This window comes from Globicephala melas, chromosome 8, assembly GCF_963455315.2.
Source record: "Globicephala melas chromosome 8, mGloMel1.2, whole genome shotgun sequence".
NCBI classification, from domain to species: domain Eukaryota; kingdom Metazoa; phylum Chordata; class Mammalia; order Artiodactyla; family Delphinidae; genus Globicephala; species Globicephala melas.
Window position 1 is genome coordinate 57790807 of NC_083321.1, and position 19869 is coordinate 57810675.

Below are 19869 nucleotides of genomic sequence, written 5' to 3' on the forward strand. Positions count from 1 at the left end.
CAGTGGTTGAGAGTCCACCTGCCGATGCAGGAGACACGGGTTCGTGCCCCGGTCCGGGAGGATACCACATGCCATGGAGCGGCTGGGCCCATGAGCCATGGCCGCTGAGCCTGTGCAAGATACCACTTCGTAACTACCAGAATGGTCAAACTCCAAAACATCAACAACACTAAATACTGGTGAGAATGTGGAGCAAGAGGAAACCTCATTCGTTGCTGGTGGGAATGCAAAACTGTATAGCCCCTTTGGAAGACAGTCTGGCAGTTTCTTATGAAACTAAACCTAGTCTTACCATACGATCCAGGAATCGTACTCCTTGGTGCTTAGCCAAGGAAGTTGAAAACTTATGTGCACATAAAAACCTACACCAGAATGTTTATAGCAGCTATATTCATAACTGCTAAAATGTGGAATTAACCAAGATCTCTCCCTGTAGATGAATGAATAAACTGTGATGCATTCAGACAATGGAATATTATTCAGTGCTTAAAAAAAAGAGCTATCAAGCCATGAAAAGATATGAAAGAACTTTAAATTCATATTAGTAAGTGAAGCTAACGTGAAAAAGCTACATGCTGTATCATTCTAAGCATACGGCATTATGGAAAAGGTAAACTATGGAAACAGTACAAAGATCAGTGGTTGCCAGGAGTTGATAGGGTGAGAAAGAGGAAAGAATAGGCAAAGAACAGAGGATTTTTAAAACAGTGAAAATACTCTGTATAATACTATAATGAGGGATACATATCATTACACATTTGTCCAAACCCATAGAATGTACAACACTGAGAGAACTATAATGTAAACAATGGACTTTGGGTATTAATGATGTTTAATGTAGGTTCATCAGTTGTAAAAACTGTACTATTCTGGTGGGGGATACTGATAATGGTGGATATGCATGCGTAGGAGTCAGGCGAATATGGGAAATTGCTGCACCTTTATCTAAACTTTGCTGTGAACCCAAAAGTACTCTAAATATATACAAAAATATATATGTCTATATATACACATAAATAAATAAACATAAATATATGTGTGAATTATTTCCACAAATGTATCAAAATCATTAGATATGATATTCACCATGAAGTATCATATTGAAACAGTATTCTAACACCAGAATTAAAGGTTATCTTGTGTAACTGATCTGAATTTCACTCACATATTACAAAAACCTGTGTTTACATTCTTTGCGGGTGCGAGCCTTGACAATGACATAGAATAGAAAGTCACATAGACCTAAAAACACATCCAGTTACACCACTTAGTGATCATGCAGGCATAGACATTTATGTCAATTTTATAGATTTTTAATAGAAAGATAATTTTAGGAAGATATCCTTAACATGAAATACCTATGGTGATAAACTATCATTTCATAGATTTCTAATGACTATGTGAATGACTTTGCTGGGAAATCATTGTATTTTGGCCCGTAGTTTGTCATTATCATTGTCATTATCTCTTGGTGAATCTCCATCACTACACCCTGAGATCCTCAAAGTGCCAGGTCTATCTTCTTGCAGTTGTCAATGCCTAGTATAAATTAGCTTCTCAATGACTGTTTACTGCTATAATCAACTCACTGAAGCCTTTTCATACTCATAACCCACATGTCAGCTCTCCCTCCAGGCTCTTTACCACATCAGGGCAGTCCCTATTTTTCTTCATCAACATGGAGACCAGAGAACTTTTTATTTTTTCTGGGAAAAAAAAAATCTACCACCAATAAACCACTAGTGAGTATTACAAGCTGAATTATGTCCACCAAAATTCATATGTTAATGTCAGAATATATTCTTCTTTGGAAATAGAGTCATTATGGATATAATTAGTTAAGATGAAGTCATACACTGGAATTGAATGGGCCCTAACTAGATGAAATAACTAGTGTCCTCAGACAAAGGGGAAATGTGGACACAGGCACACACACACACACGGAGAACTCCACATCAGGATTGGAATTGTGCTGCCACAAGCCAAGGAAACTAGGAGAGAGTTCTGGAACAGATTCTTCCCTAGCACCTTCAGAAAAAGTTTGTCCCTAGACAACCTGATGTAGGATTTCTAGTCTTCAGAACTGTGAGTCAATAAATTTGTGTTGTTCACCTAGTTTGTGGCACCCTGTTACAGCAGCCTTAGCAAACTAATAGAGTGAGTCATGAAAACTGTGTATCACATCACTTCCCTCACTCAAGCAAACACCTTAAATCTCCTTAATAGATGCGTTATTTCTTGAGTCCTTTCTTGGTACCACAAGACATTTGCATTTCTTCCCAAAAGTAAGTTCCTCCTCTTCTATGCAACAATTTCAAATGTTTATCCCATTATTATGCAGAGCAATTCAATACTACCCCCAAATTCTACTCCAAGTAATAGCATAATGTTCTGTATTTACATATATTTTCCTTTCCATTTTTATAAACTCTTATGCAATAAGTGCTATTATATTTAGTTGAAAATTAAAGACTATGGAGCCCCAAATATTGAAGTGGCTTAAAAACACAGCAAACAAGTGGGACAGCCAGCGTTCCAACTCAGGTTAGTGTTTTTATAGACAAAACATATACTTTTATGTGGCTATGTCCACACATACAGGTAGTTTGACTGAAAGGATTGTGAATTTAGTTTAAAAATTGGTCAGATTGAAAAGAAAAATTAACTGAATCGAAGACCAGTTTGACTTATGGCTCCATTCAATCTAGTCAAGCTAAGTGAAATGGCCATGTGTGCAAACAGTCTGCACTTCCTTTACTCTTGTTGAGTAAATTACTTGCTCATTTCCCTGAGGACCTATACTCAGGATTCCTCTCTATAGAAGACTTTGCCTGGCTTTAACGTATGTTCAACACTGCACAGATTTCACCAAGACATTCATGCCAGATAATCATTTGGCTGATTCTTTTTGTGAAAACCACTGGAGAGTCATCTCCCCACCAACTCACATTCCCCTCACAAAAAACTTTAATGTATTACTCTTCGCATATCAAACTTAACTCTTCCCTTTTTCTCCACTCCTACTCTTTGTCATGTTGCATATTTTGTAACTCACACAGACATTATCTGATAAAGGCCCATCAAAACCGCTGAAATTCATTCTTTGTCTTTCCAGTTCTCATCACTCATTAGTGACACATACAGATAAGTCTTTGACTATTTTGCTCTCTCTCTTTTTAATTCCTCATATTTTACTGTGCACAAAGAGCTGAGAGACAAAGGCTCATCAAAGCCATCATTAGGCTACGTTTATATGCTTCAAACTGCCTTTGTCTTCTATTAGTTTGGATTCTCTCACTACATTTGCTCCTTTTTTAAGTCTTACTGAAATGGCAGTGCTACTTGGTGAATTTTTGGTCTTGCATTTCCAGCGAAGAGAGTATCTCTAAGCAATCTGCTAGAGGTTTGAATTCAAAAAAGAAAAGGGTTTTTTTAATTAAAAAATTAAGTGCTGCCTGTATTGATGTTTATCATCTGTGAAACATTCACTTTTTGTATTCATTCTCTTGCAGTGTGAGAGCACTGTTATGCAATGATTATTCCCAATGGCAAGCTATCAACAGGAGTATTTTGAGATAAACAATGTGTTTTCAATAGAAACTGTAGTGGTGTCTTTTGTTCTGGAAGATGTTGGCATTTATATCATTATTCTGCTCAGGAATGAGCCTGTCTTTCTAAGCCTGGAGAAGGCTTATATTGGAGAACTGCGGCATTTTTCTCAGTGACTGCACACAGAATTGGCCTTCTCCTCTGTGTCATCACCAAGTGAGGTGAGGTTCTCTAGTTTTTTTTGGTGGCCCTAGTTAACTTTATTTACTCATTTGTCCATTTATTTATTCATTCACTCATTTAGCAATCATGAACAATACAGCTTTAAATAATGCCTAAGAAATAGCCAGCCCCTAGCAACATCCTGTCTCATCAAACTATTAATTTATGAATTTGCAGAGGAAAAGTTTACAATAATATGAAAACTAAAACCAACAGATAAATCTGGAGAGATTTCCACTAATTTCCAGGCTGAGTGGTTTAGATTATGAAATATAAGTAGTAACCTACTAAGACTTGCCCTCAGAAAGTAAGCAGATATTGATCTCTTCTATTTCATTTGATACCTGAAGTAGGATGAGTCCAACTTTAAAAGAAACAAGCAAGCAAACAAAAGACAAATGCTATATTCACTTGGCAAGAGCATCTCAGAAAAATAGGTAAAAAATGAGGGAAATTATGTGAAGAGAAAGGGAAGGGAGTTTGGGAGAAAATGATGGTACTTCATTGGATGATTACAGGCATATTTCTCATATATATTTCCTCAAATAAGAACTAGGTGGGGTGGAAACATGACTATTGTTTGTAGAAATATATCCTGGCAACAGGAGCTATTTATTCCTGTACTAACCCCTCATTATCCTGGATCTTAGGAAACAGCAATAAAGGTAGGGGACAATTCTGTCTCAGAATAGTGGTTGCATCAAAGAAGGACCTGGTCAACCAAGGAAATACAGAGAGCTGTACCTATTAATTTACCTCTCAGCCCCGAGGAGCGTTTACTCAACTGGCAAATGTACAGTGGGTAGAGTCTAATATAATACTATACTGTATATTCTGTTACCAAATAGCAAAGCAAATAAAAAAATTTAACAGCCCATGATTAACTCTTTAGAAGTTTTGTGGCTGTATCACGGATTTCTAATAAATGCTCTATTCCATATATGCTTTATTCTGGAAGATGTTATTCAGAACTGGTAACGATTATCAGTTCCAACTCTGCCTTCTGTGGTCTATAAGTCTTTGAATATCTAAATAAAAAAGCTTATGGAGATTCAAGATACCTCTTAATATTCAAGTTTATATTCTCTTTCCTTTAATATATATAGCATTAGGTTTTCTTTAATTTTTCCATGTTTCAAATAAGGAGACTTAGCAAACATGACTATGGAGATACAGGGAGGTAGAGAGGATAATGATGATCTGAAGTTTCCTTGAATCTATTTACAGAAAATTTAAGGTCCTCATTCTAAGTTGAGTCCTTAAGGACAGTTACACCATAAGTCCTTGTGCTATTATACTTTTAATAAATGGGCGTTTTTGTAAATATGTTGTTTGAGGGTCTAATGCAAGATGTAAGAGTTTGCTTAAGTAGTTAAGGTCAAACAGGTGTTAAATACCCAGATACCAAAGCATTCTGATATTGTTTCTGCTGTAAATTAATTTATTTTCTTTAAGACTTTTCATAGAATCTGCTTGGTATGATAGAAAGGACATAAACTTTACACAGAATGATCTGGATTTCAATCAGATTAATTACTATCTTTGTGACACATGTACACACACATACACATACATACACACACACACACACACACACACACACACACATAGTTTTTTAGCTGAAAGGCTTTTGGAGGCAAGTTGATTATCATGTTAAAAATATTTTCTAAAGGTATTTTCCTTTCTTGCTCTGAATGCTCTGTGAAGATAGCCCTAATAGAAGATTGGCTATTACAAAAGTAACAAGTATTACTGTTTTGGACCTTCTTCTAGAGAGGGTAATTTTATTGACATTAAATAGGTAGCTTCATGGCATCCATACTTCCAATTTGTTTGTTTGTTTGTTCATAGTCTTACCTGGGTTCATTGCTGGACTACATTTCCCAGCTTCCCTTGCAATTAGGTATTTCCATGTAAATAAGTTCTAGCCATTGAAATGCAAGGTTCCTCTCAAGCCTGGTCCATAATAGTGTCTCGCATATAATCCTCCTGCTCTTTTCCCATTTTTTTGCCGGCTGAAACAGAGGCTTCCAGGGAAATCTTGGGAATCACAAATTGAAGATGACAGAGACCCAAGGTGCAAGGAGTCTAGGTCCCCCGATACTGCTTGGAGGAGAACTGCCCAGCTAAGAACACCCTCTTCCCTGAGCAAGAAACAGACAACCTTTTTATTAAGCCTGCATTACCTTAATTAATATAAGTTTTTAGCACAATTTTCAGCACAGAGTATGCACTCAATAACTGTTCTCCTTCTTCCCCTTGTCAGCACATATTAATTCAATTCATGGACTAAAACCTGGGCAGACTCTGGAAATAATCTCTGAAACTGCCCAACTGTAATTGTAGCTTTCTAGTCTATCCATTTGTTTACATGTTTGTTTTTCACTACCGTCTCTGCTAACCTTTGAGCAGCTTAAAAATAGATAGCTTTATTTATTGTTCTAACTCTATTGCTTTGCTCTAGATGCCTAGTCAATGTTTCGTGAATGAAAGAAAAAAAATATTGGGCACACCAGACCAGGACCAGACAAGAAAGTACAACTAAGTCCTGGGTATGTAAAACATAGTGGTTCAAAATTCAGATTCTTTTAGTCAAAAAGCCCAAATTTTGTTGCTAGAGCCCTGAGTCAACTCATTAGCTGAGGTTCCTGTACCTCTCGGAATTTCATTTCCTCATCCGTAAACTAAGGATAATAACAGTACTCATAAAACTAGCTATGGCTACTGTGTTATTACTGTTATCATTACTGGGCAGGTAATTTGTGGCATTAAGTCATTAAGATATCAGAGAAGGTACACCATTCTTCAGAAGTTCCTTGAAGTGATAAGGCTCTGTCTCGCAGATAATACCACTTCCTTTAAAAGAACAAAATTCTCAAACAGGGCATCACTAAGCAAGTACTCATCCCTAGCCCAAAACAGTGTTTGTTAATATCACAGTGACTCTTATATATCTAGGAAACATCTTTACTTTTTGAAATTTCAAGCAAATCAAACTCATGCCTGAACTTAAAAGAACAGTAACCAAAAAGAAAGGAAAAAAAAAAAAAGCAAGTGAAATAAGTGAGAAGCAATTTTTAACTGAATTGGACTGCAGAAGAATAAAACAGGTATATGTGACATAATCACTGCTTGCTGCGGAATTAACATTGGCAATGCTAGCACAATTTGACATCTAAATAAAGATACTGGAAGAAGAAAAAAAAGGTGACATTTCAAAAGATTGAAGTATGTGATTAGGCCGTGTAAGAGTTGTTTAAATATTAACTTTACAAATCATTTAGAAAGCATTTAACACAAAAAACAGTTGGAGATTGAAAAAATAACATGCTTAGATGAAGACAAACTAGGTGATTTTTAAAAGAGTATAAATCCTTAGAGATAATGGAAAAGACAATTCTGTAGATATTACCTCTGCTTGTTACTCTTTTTTTAGTTCTTAAAAAAAACACAAAAACTAGTTAAAATGAGCATGCAGCCCCAAAGCCCTTGTATGCAGTCTCCACTCAGTGTGCATTTTTATTTCCTCTATTCTACAAATTAGAAAAGCTGTTCAGGATAAAAAAGAAATGATAGACGCTTGATTAGGAGTAAGTCATCCTATAGAGCAAGTAGAAAAGAATGGAGTTTCAAGATTCCCGAATATCAGAGCTGGAAGAGAACTTACTCCAAACACAGGTGATTTCAAATCCTAGCTCTACCACATACTGATCATAGATTATTTCATCTCACAAAGCCTCAGTTTCCTCATCCATAAAAGTGTGTTACTAATATATAACAGATTTGGTATACAGAAATTTCCATAAGTATTCTTGTCTTTTTTACTCCAATTCTGAAAGGCCTCCCTTGTCCTTGTCCAAGATCAAACAGCAAGTTAGTGGCAGACACAAGATTAAAAGCCCCATATCTCAAAGATCAGCCCAGTGCTATTTTCTCTTTACCAAGTGTCAACTGGACTCAACTTTCTCTAATTATTTCCCGAATGCACTGTGTTAAATGTTGACAGATAACCCCCAATACATTCTAATCTCTTATGAATTCATTTAGTAACAAGTAATTATAAAGCATCTGCTATGTGTCAGGCACATTCTAATTACTGGCGATAGACTGGATATCAGTGGAGACACGGCCTGACCTTGCAGAACCCATGGCCTGTCCCAGGGCAGGAGTGAGAGGACAGAAGACAGATAATAAACAAATAAATAAGACAATATTGGATGGTGATAAGTTCTAGTTAGACAATTAAAATAGAATGCTTTAATAGAAAGTTGGCTCTGTTAGATAGGGATTTTAAGAAAGGCCTCTCTGGGGAGATCATATTTAATCTGTGATCTGAACTACATGATGAAGTTAGCCATGCAGACGAAACTAGTATGGAGCTGATAGAGCAGGAATAAGTTTGGCATGTTCAAGAAACAGGGAGAGGTCGAGCAGAGTGAACAGAGAAGGGAGGATAGTACCAGATAATGTCAAATTGGGGGCCAAATACCACTCTTCAGAATCCAGGTGTTTCTAATCCAAGGCAAGAGTTTGGATTTCATTCTATGTGCTGTAAGAAACCATTGGAAGATCTTAGCTGGGAGAACTATCCTAATCAGATATAGATATACATTAAAAAGAGAAAGAAAGCCTGAAGGAGTGGTTCCTGGGCAGCAAGAAGAGGAAGATGAGAGAAAGTGAGAGAGAGAGAGAGAGAGCACGGGGTATCCAACAACCTCTTTTTCTTCTTTTTTTTTAACTGGGGTATAGCTGTTTTACAATGTTGTGTTAGTTTCTACTGTACAGTGAGATGAAGTAGAGTTTCCTGTGCTATACAGCAGGTTCTTATTAGTTATCTATTTTATACATAGTGTACAGCCTCTTAGCTTGTCATAATATATCTTTTACAGTGTCAAACTTTTAGCAAATTTTAGACATTTTCTCAAAAATCAAAGCAAAATAACAACAAATAAATCCTGGACATTAGTCCAATTCTAAAACAAGGACAAACAGAGCAAAATTTTACTGAAGGCACTGGGAGGCAGAGAAGCAGGAGTAACTGCTTTTTTTTTTTTTTTTTTTTTGCGGTACGTGGGCCTCTCACTGTTGTGGCCTCTCCCGTTGCGGAGCACAGGCCCCGGACGCGCAGGCTCAGCGGCCATGGCTCACGGGCCCAGCCGCTCCGCAGCATGTGGGATCTTCCTGGACCGGGGCACGAACCCGTGTCCCCTGCATCGGCAGGCGGACTCTCAACCATTGCGCCACCAGGGAAGCCCTAGGAGTAGCTACTTTTTGAAACACAAAATCCAAGCAGCTTTGAAAATCTCCTTTCAACATGCCAACTCTTCCAAAGCTTCTCATCCTCCATGGCTGTCTCACGTGTTCCCTTTCTCTCTGTCTCTGGGCATACCTCTCGATCTTGCCCCTGCTCACAGCACTGCAGAAATGTTTTCTTCCTCTCCCTGCCCTTGGACCTCTCCTTAGGGCCTTCTCTCTCTTTCTTACGCAGATCACTTTGGTCCTAACTGAGATCCCAAACTGAGCTTCAACCAAGTTTGAACCCAGGGACACAAAGTTTCTTCTTTGGGATTCCCCTGTTTTAGTAAGTTCAAAGATGGAACTGCTACGGCCTCCCTGGTGGCGCAGTGGTTGAGAGTCCGCCTGCCGATGCAGGGGACGTGGGTTCGTGCCCCGGTCCGGGAAGATCCCACATGCCGCGGAGCGGCTGGGCCCGTGAGCCATGGCCGCTGAGCCTGCACGTCTGGAGCCTGTGCTCCGCAACGGGAGAGGCCACAACAGTGGGAGGCCCATGTACCGCAAAAAAAAAAAAAAAAAAAAAAAAAAAAGGAACTGCTAGATCTGGGCAAGTTGTGATTGACTAGTAATAGTAATTTAAAAAAATGGAGGAGGGATCATACATGCATGAACTCAATGTACCCTTATGCTTGGCAGCGTTATAAGTTTGCCCCCAGGAGTCCTGTACCCTATATAATTCTCTTCCCCTGAGTGTGGATGGGACTTGTGATTATGATGGGATGTCTCTTTTGTGATTAGGTTACATTATATGGCAAAAGTGAAGGGATTTTGCAGATGTAATTACAGTCATTTGAGTTCATCAAAAGGAGATTATCCTGGGTGGGCCTGACCTAACCAGGTGAACTGTGTAATAGAGAAGTTAGGCCTTATATGAAGGGATAAATTTAGAACAAGAGAGATCGTCCTGTTTGACTTGAAGAAGTGAGCTTCCCTTGAGGTGTGTGGCCCGGATGTTGGGACTGAGCGCAGCCCCAGGCTGACAGCAAGCAAGAAAATGGGGTCCTCAGTCCTACAAACTCAAGCAGCTAAAGTTGCCAACAGCCACATGATCTTGGAAGGGAACTCTGAGCTCCAGAGAGGAATGCAACCCAGCCAAACCTTGTTTGCAGCCTTGTGAGATCCTGGCCCAAGGACTCAGCCTCAATCTCTGCCTGGGCTCCTGACCCATGGAAACTGTGGGATAATAAATGTATGCTGTTTTTAAATTGCTCAATCTGTGGTAATTTGTTGTGCAGCAGTAGAAAACTGATACAATCGTGGATAACATTCCTAGATCCATTTCATTAGCTTATTCTGTTGCTATTTTACTTTCATCTCTATCTTAGCATTTTTTACACTTACTATTATTGGTTTAGTCTATCCACCTGATGGCCTATTACAATCATTTTTTTAACTGGGTTTTCTAAGCATTATCGAACATTCATTCATTTCCCAAAGCCATGTCTTTTCATCCAGATTTTTCTTTACTTTATATCCTTCTTTTAAAATTCTACTTATCCTTCTATGTATAGATTAAAGGCCACTTTCACTATGAAGTCTCATCTGATTACAGTTATGCCCACTTATTCCAAACTCCTTGAACACTTTCTTTGTGCATCTTTATGTTTGCTTTGTCTTATAGTTATTTGATTGTTTCCCATCTTCTTGGATAACAGAAGCCATATTTTTTCACTAGCACCAAACACAGTCAAGCTTCATTATTTGCATATTCCACATTTTCAAATTAATTTGTAACTTCAAAACCAATACTCATAGCACTTTCACAGGCATTCAGGGACATGCACGTATGCAGGACAACAAAAAAATTGCATTGCCTGACGCACATGTTGCCAGCCAAGGTGGAATAAGGCAATCCTTTACTTTCCTGTTTCAGCTCTCATATTGGAAAAAAGTGATTATTTTGCAGGCTATTTAGTGTCACATTTTTTGCATTGTTGTGCTTTTTTTGGTGATTTTGCTGTTTAAAATGGCTCCCAAGCATAGTGCTGAAGTGTTCTTTAGTGCTCGTAAGTGCAAGAAGGCTGTTATGTGCCTTATGGAGAAAATACATGTTGTAGGTAAGTTTCACTCAGGCATTAGTTATAGTGTTGTTAGCCATGAGCTTGATGTTAATAAATCAACAATATACGCTTAATAAGGTCTTTAAACAGAGACACACATAATATAAAGTTACATATTGATCAGTGGACAAAAATGTGGTGACCAGATGCTCATAGGAACCTATCCTTATGTCTCTCCTAGGAGCAATGATTCTGTATTCACTAATTCAGTGTGGCGGCAACTTCTCAAAACAAAAACACTGCAAATGATGAGAATCGACTGTGCTTACAACATTTTTTTCACTGCTCCCTAAGAATTCCCAAATGTGCCCTGTTTTCTCATATAACTGTTTCACCTATCCATCCATTCATCAATCTGACTATCCATTAAATATTTATTTATTCCTTTCTTTCTGCCAGACACTTCTTGAGACTGAAGATGCAAGGACAAACGAGAGATAATACCCTTGTTTTCAGGAATCTAAAAGTTGAGCAGAGAGTAATACAGAATGCTAAATTGTATAGTACAGAAGATACAGCACTTATGGAAGTTCACAAGTGGAAAAACAAACTTAGACTAGGACATCAGGGTCTTCTGGAAAAATAATGAATTAAAAAAATAATTTAGTAAAGAATGGTGGCAGAAGGAAGGGTGGGTAAAAGTTCCTGAAGTGTGAGTGAACTTGGCACAAGTTAAGAATTGAAAGAACTCTGGTATAGCTCGAGAGTGGTAATTCAGAAAGAGAGAGTGATATGGGATACTTATTACTTATATTTAAAGAACATGGTATACTTTGTAACATACTTCTCCTCTGCATAGAAAATGCTCATTAGAAGTGATTGTAAAAAATAAAAAATAAATAATGGCATGAAGAATGAAATGAATTTTATACAACAATCTGAGAGGTACAATTTTCAAATATATTTGTTCAAAATCAGTAGCAGTTAGTTTTTAAGGTATATATTTATATGCCATTAGTTAAATGAGATATTCCTATGGTAAATGTAAAACTCTTGAAAGGTTAAAAATCAAAACAAAACAAATAAGCCACCCAACAACCTGACAAAACATTTATATAGTATTTTATGTAATAGGATAACTCAATTTAAGGAGTGTCTTGCCAATACTCATTAATTTTTCATCATTGAGGTAAATTAATTCACTATCAATATAGCTTTTCAAAGCACATAATCCTCTGGTGGTCTATAAAACATTAATATATATGGACAGGGTTATCGTATCATGAAACAATCATTTTCATTTAAAATTCCAGAGTTGATGAGCTTTGATTCCTGCTGCTTCCACCAAAATGATCATAATAGGCCATTTCTTTTTCCCTGGAATTCTCATAAAATAGTTGTGTTTATCCAGTGTTAAGACTGTTGTCTTAAGTTTTTTTCAATTTTAATTTTTTCATATGCTAATACATTTCAGCCAGGTTAAATATCTTTCAAAGTGGATAGATTAGTCTTGTTTCTAAACATGTGGGATATTAACTCTTTGCATCCATATTTTTTAAGCCCATGTGTATCAAGAGACCTTCCTGTGACACTCATATCATCTAGCCTATGACCACAGCTCTTTGTGAAATTAAATTACTATTACAATTTTCATCACTGACATTAAAACTGCTATAAACTAAACATGTGTAGTTATTTCACTGAGTATATTGAAGCATGTATCCTACCTGAGAAGATATATGAATATCTATAATGAAGGATATGGGTGGAAGGAAGGAAAGAAGGAAGGAAGGAAGGGAGGGAGGGAGGGAGAAAGGAAGGTACGAAGTTAGGAAGATACCTTATTCAAAGACTACTACTTCTTGATTTTTTCCTGAATCTCCAAGGAAATTTAATTCATGTTTTGTAATTTAAGTAGATATGAAAGAAAGCATACATAATTAAATAAATTATTGAATGTATGTTATATCACACTGCTTTACTTGGCAGAGAATGAGGAAGATTAGTATTTTCTACTGTGTTCCATGGCATAGTAATTTTATAGGGAGTGAATGGATCTTGCTGGAAAAAAGAGGGAAAGCGCCCTTTAAAGGACAGGAAGATCATTCATATAAGTGCTGAGCTGGGGAAGAAAGATTGGCCTTTGCAAGCCGTTGACCACAACCTAAAATATGAATGATCCTCCCTCAGTGACATTTTGTGGCAGCGAGACCTGCAAATAAAGGGGAGAGGCGGGGCTGTGGCGGGAGGAGGAGCGCGGGGGCCGGCGGCAGCGGGGTCGGGCGGCCCGGGCAGCGAGCGGGTAGCGCGGGGTCAGCCTATGTGACTGGGCGGCGCCGGCGCGGCCTCCGTCAGGAGAGGATTCAAGATGACCAACGAGGAACCTCTTCCTAAAAAGGTTCGACTGAGTGAAACAGACTCCAAAGTATGGCACGAGATGAATTAATTCTCAGGTGGAAACAATATGAAGCACATGTGCAAGCTTTGGAGGGCAGGTACGCAGATCTTAACTCTAATGATGTAACTGGCTTAAGGGAATCTGAAGAAAAACGAAAGCAGCAACAGCAAGAGTCTGCACGCAGGGAAAACACTCTTGTAATGCGACTAGCAACCAAGGAGCAAGAGCTGCAAGAGTGTACTTCTCAAATCCAGTACCTCAAGCAAGTCCAGTGCCTAGCGTTGCCCAACTGAGATCAACAATAGTAGACCCAGCGATCAACTTGTTTTTCCTAAAAATGAAAGGTGAACTGGAACAGACTAAAGGCAAACTGGAACAAGCCCAAAATGAACTGAGGGCCTGGAAGTTTACGCCTGATAGGTAAACAAGTCATACTCCCCAGTCAAGACTCCCCTGACAGTCCCACTACAAGAAAGCTGTGGTGGGACAGCCAAGTACTCGTTTCCACACCAAGACTCAGACTTTTTGAGCCAAAAAGCCACATTCTTATACTATCCAGCTTGTAATGGTTAATGTAAAACTTACCAGATGAACCTTGTGTTTCAGCTTTTTTCTCTTCCCCCTCCCCTTGCTTCAGAGGCCTGATGGCGTCGGACTATTCCGAAGAAGGGGCCACCTCCGAAAAATTCCCCTTCTGGGACATGTAGACACTTGAGAAGTGTTTCTGTTTGAAGAAAATAGAGGGAGAAACAGAAGTCTTAAGTCTGTGGCACACTGTGTCTTCAGACAGTTTGGAGGAATGAAAACCTAGAGATTTAAAATCATGAACTGAACATGTAAAATTCCAGTAAATGTAAAGATGGAATATGCATCGCTCTTAACCTTGAGCATAGTGACTTAGAGACACTGTATATCAGTTTTGCCAATAAGACTGTGGACTTCGTGATTGTTGTTGAACTTCTGGGTCAAACTCAAATGAGGTGAATTTTGCCTTTACAGGGTTTATTTGCTAAGAACCAACTTAATAGTCATGAGAGAATCAAATAATAGATGTCAGTACAAGTAGTTCATACATTTAACCATTTAGTTTGGGGCTCCATATTACTTGATTGAGCCTTAAATCAATGTGGTTTTACTCAATGGTTTGTTCTTTGAATGGTTGCTAATACTGTAGATAATCTTATTGAGGAATGTACAAATAATGAAGGTGTGGTATCAAACTTCAGGTCTAAACTGTTTGAAGCATTATAAACATTCATTTCACAACTAGATTGTATAAGGATATTAGCTGTGATGAGACTTACTGCTTTATTTTTTTCAGTAGTGCAATTTATTAAATCCCCATTCCATTCAACAGGCAAAAATAATAATAATAATAAAAATAAAATATGAGTGAAAACAATAAGGAAAAAAGAGTTAGTTTCCACCTATTATGACAAGAGTCAAAAAGAATGATACTATTCAGAATTGCATGAGGGAGAAGTGATTTGAAGAAATAATTAGTGAATTACGTAAAAAACAATGGGCCTTAATGTTTACCACTGCATTTTTATAATAATGTATTTTATAATACAGCAAGTTAAGAAATAACCTAACATGAAATACTTGAATGCCAGTTCCATACATTGTGATATGTTAAAATGGAAAAACATGAAGGTGATAAAAAGATTATGGAAGAATAGGCATTATAGAATACATTATTAAATGTGAAAAAGTATATTACAGTATTAAATATATGACTATTTTAGGAATATATTTATAAGTTGAGAAAGATAAGGATAAAATACTAACAGTATTATTTCTGGATGGATAAATGGCTTACTAATACTAATGACTCTATTCTCACCTCCTCAAATGACTTTTTTTTTTGCTGGGAAGTGTCTGGAATAGAGAGGTGTTCCCTTATTATAGTTAAGGATGAGCTTCCATAGGTTTTTCCAGCAGGAGAGGAAATTTATAAGGACTGCTACAAATTCAACCTTCAAAATCAGCTTCTAAACTATTTGTGGAAGGGTTCACTTAGGCATGCAATTACCCATCGCAGGTCTAATTGTCCATTTGCATGCACAATTTAGAAAGGCACAGTTGAAATTTAGTCCCAGGCTCTCCAACACTAATTTTCTCCCTTGAAATTGACATTTCAAAGAACATCAGGTAGCTAAAACCCCAGATTTGTTATTTATTTCAACAGGAAGGGAAATTTTTTTCTTTCCAAGTTGAAGGATTGGTTTAAAAAAATTAAATTAAAAGATGAAAGGGAAAAGACAAGCATACAAAGGAATGTGCCCTCCCTCCACCTACGCTACCAAGAACAGACTCTTGTTTGCCTTGAAAGGAGTTATAATGTGATCAGTTATCCAATTAGCAAGACTTGTCCTTACTTCTTCATAGAGGGGAAAGCATATCTGACCATCTTATAGTTGTATATCTCCATGTATAAATACCTCTATCTTCCTCTGTAAAAGTGGGGGTAATAATATGCATCTCATTGAATAGTTTTGAGAATTAGAGCTGATAATACATATAAAAAAATTACATAGAAGGCCCTCAATATTAGTCCTCTTCTTGGTTCCCCTGTTTTTATTTCCTTCACCTTCATAGGTAATACTATATAGAATTGATTCATACCAATTTATGGCTGAAAGGATTAACAAGTAGTGAAACAGACCCCTCTACTTTGCCAAGTCAGTTTTGTGGCTCTTAATTTTAAAGATTGGAGACAGATGTATTTATGAATTTGCTAGTGAGGCTCACTGTGCTGTTTAAAATAGTAATCAACAGCTGTTATTAATGGGAAAGAAAAACGTGAATCCCTACTAATTGGCAGGGCTTGTGAAAATCTAGCCATCCATCTTTCCTCTACTATAACACATTCAAAACAAACAAGCAAAATGACAACTGTGGAGGCCTTTGGGAGTGTAGTGTACATACCACCGGCATCTGACTTCTGGGTGAATCATGACACAGCAAGGGGTGGTCTGGCTTGCTGCTTCGGCAGTAAAGCACAGAAGAGTTGTGCTGCACTGTGGTTGGCCTGGGCCACATCAGTGCAAAGAATGCGAGTTTCCATGAAGCAGCCTTAGGCACACAAGAGAGAGCTAGGGTAGGATGATCTTAAACTTGTCTAAGAAGGCCAACCGGAGAGATGAACAAAACTTGGCAGAGAGAACTGTCTGATACAAGTTCCTCTGTCACTTGCGTCACAGCTCAAGTGCTATACCCTCAATGAGATCCTATCACTGCCATTGCTCAAGTACCCATGTCCCCCCCCCCCCCCCGCTTTTCTTCATTGTGTTTCCCTACAAGCATGAAAGCATCATTGCTGGGCTTGGCGTACAGTAGATACTTATTTATATGAAGTTAGGAAATCATGTCTGTATATTGTGGCCCCAGCATACTGGCCATTCCTATAGGTTATCTCAAGAACTGAGAAACATTGCTGCAAAAGCTCTACTTGAGTACCAGTACTTAATGGGAGCTAAAAGTACTTATCACACATTGACTCTTCAACCATTCTATGGGATAGACACCATTATATAGGTAAGGAAGCTGAGGAAGAGAAATTTAAATCAGTTGCCCAAGGTCAAATGTCCAGTACTCAGTAAAGCTGGGCTTTGAAACAGGCTATCTGGCTCCAGAGTGTGTACATGCTCAGCTGGTGGCAGGAAGTATCCTTATTAGCTAGACCACTCAGAAATTCTCTCTGGGAATATGAACTGAGCAGGCAGAAAGTCAGTCATTGTTAGAAATAGGCAGGCAGCAGAGACAGAAACAGTAGATACTATGATATACACTTGGTAAAGAAGACACAACAAAGCACAAACCAAAAAAATACAACCTGAGATCAGGTAGTTGGTTGGCAGCTCAGAGAAGCAGAGACACAGAACTTTGTCACCTTTTCTGCAGAGGCCACAATAAATACCTGATCACTTGCTTCCTGGATCCAAAATGACAGTTTAAGTGGCAGTGAGGCTCCATTTTAAGGTACAAGGCTATTCTTGTTTCCCCATGATATTCCTGTAGCTGTTGTTATTATTTTTATTGTTAATTCTGTTTATCTCTATAATAAATCTCTAGTAATTGAGATGATCTGAGTGAATCTCTGTTCCTTGAAAACAAAATTGCCCAGTGTAGCCAGAAGTTACTACCTTCACAACTCTTATTCCATGAACTCTTTCCTTTCTCAATTAAGTGTCGATGAATTTCTGCAGTGGTGTCACTTGCTAATTATGAGTCTGGCTCACAGTGGCTTACAGCAGGGTTTTCCACTGAAGTGTTCTTGAGGACAGGAGAGTTGAATGGGTGCCCTTGGGATTTCAGGGCAGATCACCCACAGTGATTACTGCAGGAGAGAAAGAACTTTGAAGTCTTGTATATTATCTTACAAATCCATATGACCTTTGTAGTCTTTCATAATGTGACTATGCTTGTTTTACTTAAAATTTGTTTTTTCCGTGGTTTTGAGGACTACCTAACACACTGTCATGTACCTTATTTTGACAGGCACAACATCAAAGTGTAAGTCCTTTCAAAAAATCTATGCAGTTTTAAAGTAGTCATCACAAGATGGAAAAAAGAAGGAAAGCCTTCAATATCTGAAATCACTTAGCTATAATGGTAGAAATCTAAATAATGAAATTCGCTATTTGCTGGCATGAAGTCCTGACTTGGACATCTCTCAAAGAAACTGACAGATCACAGGAGCTGCAGAGGCTCCACAAGATGATACTATTGGTTATTTCTAGACTTGTGTTTAGACCAGTGGCTTTTAAGCATTTTGCCATTGACTCACAATGAGAAATACATTTTACATCTCAATCTACCACACATATACACACACCTAAAGCCAAGGTTCCATGAAATAATAAGGCATCTTATTATACATGATACTCTCTGTTCCATCCTAGTTTTATTTTCTAAGACATGCTGGACAAGACCCACTACACTGATTCTACAACCCAGGAATATGTCACAACTCACAGTGTGAAAGACAACATATTAGACAAGGTCTCCTCATGCATCATACAAAGGCAACAAAGTTTACATGTGGGAATGACACAGAGGTGAATTGGACAATAGGGAAATGAACCTTAAAAGAGGTGAAGCTTCCAAATGAAGCTTAAGCGCTACCAGGACAATATTTAAAGGAGGAGACTTGTATTGCCTCATAAGAAACACAATATCCAGAGTTCTACTTGAAGACATACTTCTCCCTGGAACAGACTGTATTTATTGCATCTCCTCTAACTGACCCTCACAGCTTGGGTCTCATCTCCTTATTATAAAACTTAAGCTCCATGACTTGTTTTGAAAATATTTCATCTAATTTGAAAACTGTAGAAAATCACGACAGAGAAGTATTTTAAAAACCACGTGCTATTCCATCACTTTTTCTGGAAATATATAAAGTCCAAAGTGAAAAATCCACCCCCCTCTACCCATCTCTCCTATCACAACCTTCAGAAATAATTATTGTTAGCAGTTTGATACATAAACTTGCAGCTTTGATGATTTACACATATATTAGCCTATGTGTGTTATATAGACAAAATTTCACACACATATGTATATACTTTTAAAGGGAATTTTGTCATATACCACCTTGATTTTTTTCATGACAAAACATAATATATATCTTTTGAGTTTAGTGCATATACATGCACCCATTGCCATTTGTCAATTGATTGGCATTTAAGTTTCCCACTGTTTTCAACATTACCATAATGCTGCAATGACTCTCTTACCAGTATATATTTTTAAGCCCAAAATATCATTGTGGTAAATTCCTAACAATGGGGATGACGTTTCAAATTTCAATCGAGGCTTCGAAGTATCCTCCAAACTATTCTTACCAATCTATACTTTTCACTAATACCATCTGATAATGATCTTTTCCCAGATCCCTGTCAACACTGATATTATCAACATTTTAAATTTTATGGACAAAATATGCATGTATTTCCCTGAATTTTATGAGTTTAAGAATCTTTTCATGTCATGTGTATTTCATTTTATTTTTCCTTTTTTGAATTACTGGTTCATATATGCTATCCAGTTTTCTCTTTGGCTGTTTACCTTTCTAAAAAATTTATTTGTAGAAAATACATGTGGTAAAGTCCTATGTCTATTATATGTGCTCCATTTTCTCCATAGCATGTCATTGTCCCTTAACTTTATGTATGGTGTTTGGCCACAGAAAAGTGTTTTATGTTTAAATTTGCTTATTAATATACCTACATCTAAATGTGTTGCTGATGACCACTATGTGCTGTCACAGTAAAATAGGCATCTCCACTTTAAAGTTAAAAATAGCCTTGTGGATTTTTTAAAACTACTTTTACAGCCCTGTATTTTTTAAATATAACACTCTTGATATTTATGTTTTATGTAATTGGGCCAATTTCA

General features: G+C 37.6%; 1 long non-coding RNA gene and 1 pseudogene across 1 annotated transcript in view; one reads left to right on the forward strand and one right to left on the reverse strand.

The window, feature by feature from the left end:
* Positions 1-19869, reverse strand: part of LOC132597763 (uncharacterized) — a 2174902-nt gene that overhangs the window by 1536976 nt on the left and 618057 nt on the right. The window contains exon 3 of the long non-coding RNA XR_009565047.1: positions 14050-14188. This is a non-coding gene — a long non-coding RNA (uncharacterized lncRNA). The remainder of the gene's footprint in view (positions 1-14049; positions 14189-19869) is intronic.
* Positions 13269-14738, forward strand: LOC115841849 (pre-mRNA-splicing regulator WTAP-like; annotated as a pseudogene).